The sequence below is a fragment of the Solea senegalensis genome, linkage group LG17 (genome assembly GCF_019176455.1).
Source record: "Solea senegalensis isolate Sse05_10M linkage group LG17, IFAPA_SoseM_1, whole genome shotgun sequence".
In the NCBI taxonomy this organism is placed as follows: Eukaryota; Metazoa; Chordata; class Actinopteri; order Pleuronectiformes; family Soleidae; genus Solea; species Solea senegalensis.
In genome coordinates, this window is record NC_058037.1 from 18,168,307 (window position 1) to 18,179,125 (window position 10,819).

Genomic DNA, 10,819 nt, shown 5'->3' on the forward strand with positions numbered 1-10,819 from the left:
TATTGGATGTATCCACTTCTTTTTGGTAATAACAGTCACAGTTTTGAGACATGACATAAAAACTGTGACATCATTTTTATTTAGAAAATTCCAATCTGTGGAGCAGATCAGAGAGCACAGTGTTGAGCTGTTTTTAATGGTCAGGGCAACTAAGGCCCTCTCAGCTGTTGGTTCAGCCAAACTTGGCCGAGGTTCAGATCCTCTCTTTCATGCCAACCTCTCTCTTATTATCAGCCAGTATTGATGCCAGTGTGCTGGCTTGTCAGGACTAATGCTTCAGGCTGCCACAAACAGGCCAAGCACTATTCAGGCTTGCTTCAGTGTTCAGAGCTGATGATCATTATCTTCTGGCCAACTTTATGTCCTCCTGTTTGAGGCGTGTCATTGCTTCATATAAAACAACTGTGAAGAAGGTGAGTGGTGATAGTGATTTGCAGTTTTTTTTATTTGCTAACATGCACTGGTCGAAACTTCACAGCCATATTTCTCTCATTCGGTCATGTGACACTTGAGCGTTACATTAGACTGTCTTTGACTTCCAGGTGAGGGATGACATCTGCTGCTTCTAGGACATAAACAACTGTACATTATATATGAAAGAGTCAGGACACGCACACATTCTGCTGTAAACCTCAACCTTTTAATAAGTGAGGCAGTACAATACAGGCGTATGTTAACCATGACCATGTGGGTTAACACTTTACAAAAACAAGACAGACAAATAATATTTTAACAGTGCTAAATGTCTTCAATGATGATTTGTTTCTCTCTCTCTTGTCTTGCCTTCATATTCTGTAATGACAGTCTTCCTCATTTGTCTCCATTTGTCTTCAGGAGAAGTCTCACTGATAGAGTTCAATGTGGACGCTTTTACTGTATTCCACTGTTATTGTTTGTGATGAGGGTGGGCAGATGTGGAGTGTGTGGGGGTTAGGTCAGTGAGATGGGAAAAGGGAGAAGAGCAATAGACACTATAAAACTATAGGTTTTATATATGTATACATATATAAAACTATAGGTTTTATATATGTATACATATATACAGTGGCAAGAAAAATTATGTGAACCTTTTGGAATTTCATTGTTTTATGAATAAATTTGTCCTAAAACGTGATCTGATCTTCATCTAAGTCAAAGGTATTGACAAACATAATGTGTCTAAAATAATAACACACAAAAAAAATTTATGTATGGCCTTAATGTAGGCCTAACTGTCTTATTAGTTTGTATAAACTGTATATTTCATTAAACAATGAAAAGACATCTCTAGCAGTGTTTCTTTGACAACCACTTTCACTTCAAGAGGGAAACTGTGGCCATCTCTCCCAAGATGAAAGTCTGTGTGAGTCCTCATGGAGGTATATGAGGATTACAGCCACATAATCTGAAAGAAGGGCAATACCGCGGCAATCAATAAAGCGAGGGATGTGGCGTGGCAGAATATTGCAGACAGGCTGAATGCGTAAGTGACAAAGAAAAGGAAGTATTTCAGTATCATCATGTTTTATAAATCCTCCATCAAAGGGACAACATACAGTTGTGCTCATAAGTTTACATACCCTGGGAGAATTTATGATTTCTTGGCCATTCTTCAGAGAATATGAATGATAACACAAAAACCTTTCTTCCACTCATGGTTAATGGTTGTGTGAAGCTATTTATTGTCAAACAACTGTGTTTACTCTTTTTAAATCAAAATGACAAAAGAAAGTACCCAAATTACCCTGATCAAAAGTTTACATACCCCAGTTGTTAATACCGTGTATTGCCCCCTTTAACATCAATGACAGCTTGAAGTCTTTTGTGGTAGTTGTGGATAAGGTTCTTTATTTTCTCAGATGGCAAAGCTGCCCATTCTTCTTGGCAAAAAGCCTCCAGTTCCTGTAAGTTCTTGGGCTGTCTTGCATGAACTGCACGTTTGAGATCTCAATGATATTGAGGTCAGGAGATTGAGATGGCCACTCCAGAACCTTCACATTGTTCTGCTGTAGCCAATGACAGGTCAACTTGGCCTTGTGTTTTGGATCATTGTCATGTTGGAATGTCCAAAAACGTCCTATGCGCAGCTTCCGGGCTGATGAGTGCAAATTTTCCTCCAGTATTTTCTGATAACATGCTGCATTCATCTTGCCATCAATTTTGGACAAGTTTCCTGTGCCTTTGTAGCTCACACATCCCTATAACATCCGTGATCCACCTCCGTGTTTGACAGTAGGAATGGTGTTCCTTTCATCATAGGCCTTGTTGACTCCTCTCCAAATGTAATGTTTATGGTTGTGGCCAAAAAGTTACATTTTGGTCTCATCACTCCAAATTACTTTGTTCCAGAAGTTTTGAGGCTTGTCTCTCTGCTGTTTGGCGTAATGTAAGCGGGCTACTTTGTGACATTTGGGCAGAAATGGCTTTCTTCTGGCGACTCGACCATGCAGCCCATTTTTCTTCAAGTGCCTCCTTATTGTGCATCTTGAAACAGCCACACCACAATTTTTCAGAGAGTCCTGTATTTCAGCTGAAGTTATTTGTGGATTTTTCTTTACATCTCGAACAATTTTCCTGGCAGTTGTGGCTGAAATCTTTGCTGGTCTACCGGTTTGGTTTCAACAGAATCCCTCATTTTCCACTTCTTAATCAGCGTTTGAACACTGCTGATTGGCATTCTCAATTCCTTGGATATCTTTCTATACCCCTTTTCTGTTTTATGCCGTTCAATTACCTTTTCTCGCAGATCCTTTGACAATTCCTTTGCTTTCCCCATGACTAAGAATCCAGAAACATGGATGAAAGATGCAATGGTCTGTCAGAAGCCCAGAAACTCACTGACCTTTTATACACACACACTAATTACAACCAAACAGGTCACAGGAAAGGATGGGAACCTTGATTAACCATTCAAACCTGTTTGTGTCAACTTTTGTGCATGTTATCAGGTCAAAGTCACTGGGGTATGTAAACTTTTGATCAGGGTCATTTGGGTACTTTCTTTTGTCATTTTGATTTAAAAAGAGTAAACACAGTTGTTTGACAATAAATAGCTTCACACAACCATTAACCATGAGTGGAAGAAAGGTTTTTGTGTTATCATTCATATTCTCTGAAGAATGGCCAAGAAATCATAAATTCTCCCAGGGTATGTAAACTTATGAGCACAACTGTATATGTAGACAATAATATACCAATTGATTTCTTGATGGTTTTTGTTTTAAACTAATCAATTATGTGGATCTATTAATGCAATTGTGCTAAAATGTGCTATATAAAGTTGCCTTGCCTACATTTTTGATAATAATAGGCTACATTTAATTTTACATGACTCATCACATTTATCATACAATTGATGGTAGATTATTACATGAAGAAATGCAATGTTGGTTATCATTCTATAGGAAATAATCATATGACAAATCTATTGATTATTTATCTAGAATCATTTTAGCAAATCAAGCAATTCAATGGAGACGAGGACCCCTATTACAGTAAGTGAATGCAGGTGACAGCAAATCAATCATCTGTCTCCTATCAATCGGAGGCCCTAACCCTTGTTACATCAAAACAATGATGATCTCTTTAAATTTCCTTTTATTATATTTTTTTGCTAATTAATTTAATTTTGTATTTATTTGTGTCTTATTTTTTATTATCTTTTATTTTGGTGGTAAAGTTCTTTAATGTACTTATAGATAATATATAATTATTAGTATAAATAATTTCTTTAATACATTTTATTATGTATTTTATGTTTATCATATTAGTTTATCATTCCATGACAGTTGTGTGTCTCTGTTTCTGTCTATTGGACATTCTTTGATCATAGATGGTGCTAAGCTTCACTTTTAGCCTGCTACAGACCAGGTTTGCCCGGCAGCATAAGTTACCATGGTTACTTGGCTGGCATTCACATTAGCCACCTTGGTGGAACAGGGTTGAGGCTCAGATTGATGGAACGGAAACCTGAGCCACAGTTTTGGCTTAGCCATGGTTGAGGCTTAGCCAGAGTCATAGTTTCCATGGTTACAGAGTTGGGGCTAATCTCAGCCGAACTAATGGAAACGAACTCTCACTCATGTTAGCCAGACTTGGCCATTTAAGCTGGGTTCTCTCCGGGTTCTCCGGCTTCCTCCCACAGTCAAAAACATGCAATATGGGGATTAGGTAAATTGGACACTCTAAATTGACCGTAGGTGTGAGAGTGAATGGTTGTTTGTCTCTAGTTGTGTGTGGCCCTGTGATGGACTGGCGAACTGTCCAGGGTGTACCCCGCCTATCGCCCGATGTAGCTGAGATTGGCACAGCACCCCCCGTGACCCTCTGGTGGAGGATAAAGCGGTTAGATGATGACTGACTGACTGACTGACTTTCCTTCATTCATTTTGTTTCACCTTGCTCCACTTAGATACACAGTGCAACCAAACAAAATGGCCTCTGCTGTGATGGACCTTAATTAAAGTTTTAGATAAACAGCCTGGAATGGAGCTTTTCTTCACAGGAACAAGAAGCCTTTTTTTCTCCAAAACAATATTCAACTGGTGGAATCTCTTTTGAATTGGTGATTCTATTTACATTTGTATTATTCAAATAACCTTAATATGAGTCTACAGAATCCTACCTAACATTAGCTTTTCAGTGTGACGTCATAAAAAACTCCTCAAATACCAGCGGCGTCGCCATACAGCACATATTTAGCAGGAAATCCTACTTTTTGAAACGATTCACCTCTCAATCCCAGTCTGCTCTCACTAAAATAGTGCAGCTAACTAACAGAGGCTAATCGTGGGATTACAGTTAATTCTTAGTCTGAACCCCGTGTTTATGGTGATTTGTTTATTACATTAAGTTAGCTATGTTAACTGCGGCACACCTGCCTCTTGTTGCTTATAGTGCTTCAACCCCAGTCTGTTACTGGGGGTGTTAAGAAATTCTATCACTGTTGTTTCGCTCTGTTTTTTTTAAGCAGAGTGAAACTTAACTAATGCTTTTTATTTTTTTAGCTCCTACACAAATTTCACCAAACTGTTAACGTTGGACTTGGTCTTGCAGTCGCAGCTGCAAACTTGGATGTGACCATTTGGGCGTGTGAGCAACCAATGTTCATATTTATAACAGAACAGAAATGTTTTTTTATTGTACCTTGATATTACAGTGAATTTGAGTGTCCTTATGCTGTAAAAATTAACCTTACTTCAACTGAGTGTGCATTACAGCCACATCACAAAGCCTTCAAGTGGATCCGCCCCAAAGATTTTTGCTAGTGTTCCTGGCCGCTGTTCAGTTGATTTCAGTGACTGCGTCAGACTGAGTGTGGACTCCCGTTCTGCAGGAAGTACTGAACAATTTGGTGAACAAATCTTTTAAATGAACTAATGATTCATGGTCGCAATGGTTGCAAGTTCGATTCCACCCCTCGCTGATTGTACTCAATTCAATTGTAAGTCGCTTTGGATAAAAGCGTGTGCTAAATGACATGTAATGTAATGTAATGTCAAGTAGACTGGGCACATTTAATAGGGATTGTCCCTGCAGTTTTTACTTCTCATGATCTTGTGTTATGATGAGGTGAAACTGAAACTATAGCTGTAGAAATTCTCTGTTGCTTGTTAATGAAATTGAGAAATCTAGCAAACTTTTTTTTTTTTTCCTTGCAAAGAAAGGTCAGTCTGCACAAGAGCCTGAATACCAAGAAACATTATACTTTAGGTAGAACCTTCTCATGTGTCTTCAAAGAGCTTTTTGAACTTGTGGGGTCCCTGGCTTTCACACCTTGCTGGAACTGGCCTCCCATCATTCCCAAAACATCACATTGTTTTCTCACTTTGGTGTGCCTCGTGGGAGTTGACACCCCCTTGGTTTCCCGAGCAGGAAGACATTTACAAGGAATCAAAATTACAATTCCAATTTTAACAATACAATAGGTATAAGAGTTGATGTTTGATGGTTATGCTTAAAGCAAGCTTATACACATCTGTGAAGTTGTGTGTGGTTTTAAGATGATTATTTAGAAATTGTATACTGTATTAATTGTCTAAATGAATGACACTGGCTAATTTATATTCATATAATTAGGAGTGGGAGTGAAGTATTGTTTTTAGAGGCTCTGTGTGTCTGTTTTTGTTTCCACGCCTGCACTTCCCAATGTGACCAACAGAGGCCGATGGAGGCTTGTTGCGTGAATGGGGTGAACACAATTAAAAAAAAAACCAAAAACCTGACATGTTCTATCAAAGACCTGAAACTAGTAATCGAGACCATTAACGCTTGAGAACATGTTTATGCTAGCAGATGAAGCTTGTATCTGCAACACAGGAGAAATAAATGATTCCTAAAATTTATTAATTATATGAAAACAAAAAGACATGAAAAATATCATCAACTCACACGCAACTGGTGTACTTTAGAAGGAGAGCAACTCCTTCCTTCCTTCTCCTATCAGGTCACTTACCCCCAACAGTACTCATTTAAATTGACATTTGTTTAATAATTGGACGGCTTTTTATTTTACTTCAGTTCACTTCACAACAATTACAAAGTTCAATATATTCAAACTTAGTAAGTAACACCCTGTAGTTTTCTTTTCACTCAGCAGAGGGCATGTTCAGGGACCGACAACAGTCCAAACACACGCTGAACATCCTTCCACACAAGAAAGAAAAAAGAACAAAAGACTGAAGTGTGAGAGACAGCTGACATGATGACGACCGACTTACTCCACTGTCTGTCATCTGAGCTCCACATCTGTCCACATCATGAAGGCTCTTTATCTGTGCGTGTGTGTGTGTGCGTGTGTAACCCCGTGCCCCCCTCTAACAGTTCCCATGGTGACTTCCTGTCATCCCACAATGTACACACACACACACACACAGTTGTGTTTATATATAAACATGCAGCTCAGCCTCCATCATGTTTGAGAGTTTGGGAGCAGCTGCTCTCAGTCGCTGTGGAGCTCCTCCTCCATCAGTAACTGTACTGTTACACTAACTTCAGTATAAAGTGCAGTGAAATGATTTACTGTGCACACAAAGTGTTCTGTGAGCGTCTGTATATTTGGGTTTTATTACACAGCTTTGACTGCACTTCCATTACAACGAACACTGTCTCTGCTGATAATACTGTCTGTGTGTTAGGACACAGAGAATATGGACGAGATCTGGTGACGGCCGGAGGTCCCAGTCCGGTCCTGCATCAGTCCCAGTCCGGTCCTGCATCAGTCCCAGTCCGGTCCTGCATCAGTCCCAGTCCGGTCCTGCATCAGTCAATAATGTACACTTGCTTTTAAAAGTGAAATCACTTTGACTTCTAATACATGTTTTGTGATACTATGGAGACGTCAGATGTTCCTTGTTCCAGCATTGAGCTCTACCCACTGGATTTCATAAAGATATGCTCATGTACATTACACTTGGTCATATGTAATTGTCATGCTGAATAAGAAATATTAGCTTATAAAACCTGATGCTGTGGAACTGTATTGACATCAGAGGTAGACAATATGTCAACCTACCCCTGTTTTGGGGTGGAATGAGGAAATGAGGGGGATGAAAACCACTTCCTGTTTATGAATGTGGTTACGTTTAGGCACAAACAGCAATGGGTTAGTGAGAGGAAAAGCTCATGGTTTGTCCTTGTTGCTTTATAAAAACATGCTGGAATGTCCAGTTAACACCATAACACAACAAAGTGTCTCAACCTGTGGTCTGCTGCTGGTTGGATGTCTTGCTTTGTTCCACACCATCACAGTACCATCCAGCTTCTGGTGAGAATCTTGCCCACGCACCCACAGGAGAACATGCAAACTCCATGCAGAAAGACCCTCGTTCTGACTGGGGGCTCTTGCTGTGAAGGCAAGAGTGCTAACCGCTAAGCAACCATGTGGCCTGTGCTTCAGATTGGAGCCACCTTAAAAAAAAACTCCATGACAAAAAAGTACCTACTCAATGTGGGCGGAGTCATCACTGAACGGCTGAGTGATACTGCTGTGACTTTGTTTTATACGCGACACACAGACAGGTTTATTTTATAATTCATCCCGTGTGTGAAACCTCTAAAGACAGGACGTGCTCTAGTGACATCTACTGTCTTTTCAGACCGGTTCCTCAAGTATGGTTGTCGTCAGCGTTGGTCGTCGGTTTGATTCTTGCGGCGGACGCTCATGACTCTTCAGTGACCAGTCAGTGTCCGGCCGTCTGTGGACGTCACAGTTTAGTGTCGTGGTCAGAACAGCTACCAGGTAAAAAACAAACAAACGCGCTGTGCTTTTATCATCACGTGATAATTCTCTGCTGTTGCTCTAACACAAGTCCTGACATGCTAAACTGGACCAAATTACATTTAAATGTTAATAAAAAAATTAATAAATCATTTATGAATACAACGTAATGCAACATCTTAATTACGTATTTTGGCAAATCTGACAACGTACTTGAATTATACTTTTACAATGTTTTCAGTTATTTCAGTTTCAGTTATTAACCATTTATGAGCCAACAGTTTACGTCCTCACCTTTAGTACCTGGTGTTGGGGATCTGGATCACGGGTCATGTAGCAGCAGAGACACAAGCTCAGACGAGTCCTTCTGTCTCATAAATCTTATCAATTGAAAAAGGCAAAAAGTCCTTTTAATTGCAGAAGATGTTGTTTTCTTTGTAACATTATCCTGGACTTTTGACCATTCATGCATCTATGTGAAGAGCCTGAGGAGGCTACAGCAGCAGCAGCAGCAGCAGCAGCCTCAGTGGACCATTTGGAGCTAATGTGCCATGTTGTCAAGCTCTTGACGTCAGCTGAAAGGAATAAACTGAGTCTAGACTCCATTGATCTGCTATTATTTCCCTGTGGCAGAATGGAATTTTCCAAAGCGACTGAAGCCAGCAGCTCCCGGTCACAGTGGCCAGAGACTTCTATCCATGAGAATTACTGTTCAACCGTGACTTAAGGTTGCATAAATGTTTTAATACCGCTCAGCTCAGCTTGTTATGCTTCCTGTGTGAATGGGCTTTTAATGGTGGAATTATTAGTGTTAAAAAGGCCTGATATTAAATTTGGTGCATACTTTTTACACTTCATTTAGATCATAGTAAAAACATTTCCTCTGTTCTGCGGTGAACACACGGCACCATCACTACGACTCCTGCTTATCATCCGGGACTTAACGGCCAATTATCTGATAGATTTAAAATAAGATATAAAAAACGCAACCGTTTCCGAATGACTTACTATTATGTTTTTCTTTCAATAATTTTCAAATATTTCTTTTTTCCATGCGTGCTCACTGAAGGCTGCTGTGGCAGTGAGTCAGTGGAATGTTGGAGCAGCGCTCGAACATTTCCTGGTCACCAGAATCACTGATGGTCCGCTGTGGCATTTAACATGCGGCTGCACACACAAAGCTACCAAGAGACAAATATAGAGTCAAATAAAGACTTTATGAACTCAGAGTGGGAGTGCCATTGTTTTTCTTACAAAAAGAAAGAATTGCACGTTTTAAAAATAAATCCCTTTCTTCTTATGACCACATGAATGCAGTGGATACCATTGTTTTTTTCGTGTCAAGGCTGAAAAACAGAATGATCCGACTCTATGTGACAATATGTGCATGTTAAAGTGATGTTTCTGTTCAATTCAACACTGTCTGCACCTCTGAGACTCATCACTGAAAACACCACCTTCCACAGATCATAGACTGTATGAATATCTCTACATTATCCCACTGCAGGCGAATCTGCTGGCACTGAAGGTGTGAACATGTTAGAGCTGCTGCTGTTTTACTGAAACTTTTAAATATACCTCTGTAGGAAGTCGTGTTTCTGCTTAGTCCTGTGAACACTTTTAAACGAGAAGATAAACCAAACACACACAAGTTAAGATAAAATAAAACAGACAAATGAAAAAGTTATACAAGATATAATACAGTAACAATATAAATAAAAAATAATACAAGAGTCTGGACCCAGATGCAGGACGGTGGTAAGTAACTGTCTGTATTTACACATGAAAAAACCATGCAGGCAGACAGGAACGAAGATCCTCAAATGAGCATATAAATGCAGGCTTCAGCTTTGTGGGACAGTGGGACAGTGAGACAGTGGGACAGTGAGACAGTGGGACAGGACACTGTCTGGAACAAGCAGAGTGAAGCACACACAGACGGAGAGGAGCGCTCCAAACTTAACGTGTTAACTTGGTGACGGACGAAGACAAAGGAAGGGGGCGTGGTTAAATACACTGAGGAATCAGGGAGACGACGAACAAGACACAGGTGAAACAGGTTGTGTTATCACAGAGGGGAAAAGAAAACTTCAAAATAAGATGGATTTTCACAATAAAATGACATGGACAAATGGAGCAGTGGTCTTATTGCTGCACTGATGAATGTGTGAAGTCACCTGACAACCAAGCACAGCAGCAAAAAGGAGATGAGTGTGCTGTGATATTACAACGGTGACTCACTGATGGTGTTTGATGTTGTACTGATGTTGCTGGCACTCCCTCTGCAGTGATGTCGACCACACGAGCCGTCCACAATTAACAGCTCACAGTGAAACTCACAGCACCGATGACACTGACGCTCTAGCACCTGCTCACAGTGACACAGGTCACAGAAAGAGTGGAACATTCCTGCACTTAAACCACTGTGTCATCATCACCACTATACACCACGTCAGGTCTACCTGTCCGTCACAGATCTGAGCTGAACCTTTCAGTATAAACAAATGTCTGTCACATGAGTTCACGTAATGCTGATTCAGCCTCTCAGCTCCGCACAATCCTCTCTCTTGTTCTCAGTATAGTGATGTTTAGATCTCATGTTGCCTGGCAACAGTTCCACAC

At 40.2% G+C, this 10,819-nt stretch overlaps 1 long non-coding RNA gene across 2 annotated transcripts; it reads right to left on the minus strand.

Moving 5' to 3' along the window:
• Nucleotides 1-6,370: 6,370 nt before the first annotated feature.
• LOC122784313 lies at nt 6,371-10,512 on the minus strand. 2 transcript variants are annotated; one of them, XR_006362165.1, is made up of 4 exons: nt 10,439-10,512; nt 8,492-8,577; nt 8,078-8,174; nt 6,371-7,887 (listed from the first exon to the last, which is right to left on the minus strand). It is a non-coding gene; the product is annotated as an uncharacterized LOC122784313 (long non-coding RNA). The 2 variants fall into 2 exon arrangements; XR_006362164.1 differs by having other exon boundaries at nt 8,078-8,211.
• Nucleotides 10,513-10,819: the final 307 nt, after the last annotated feature.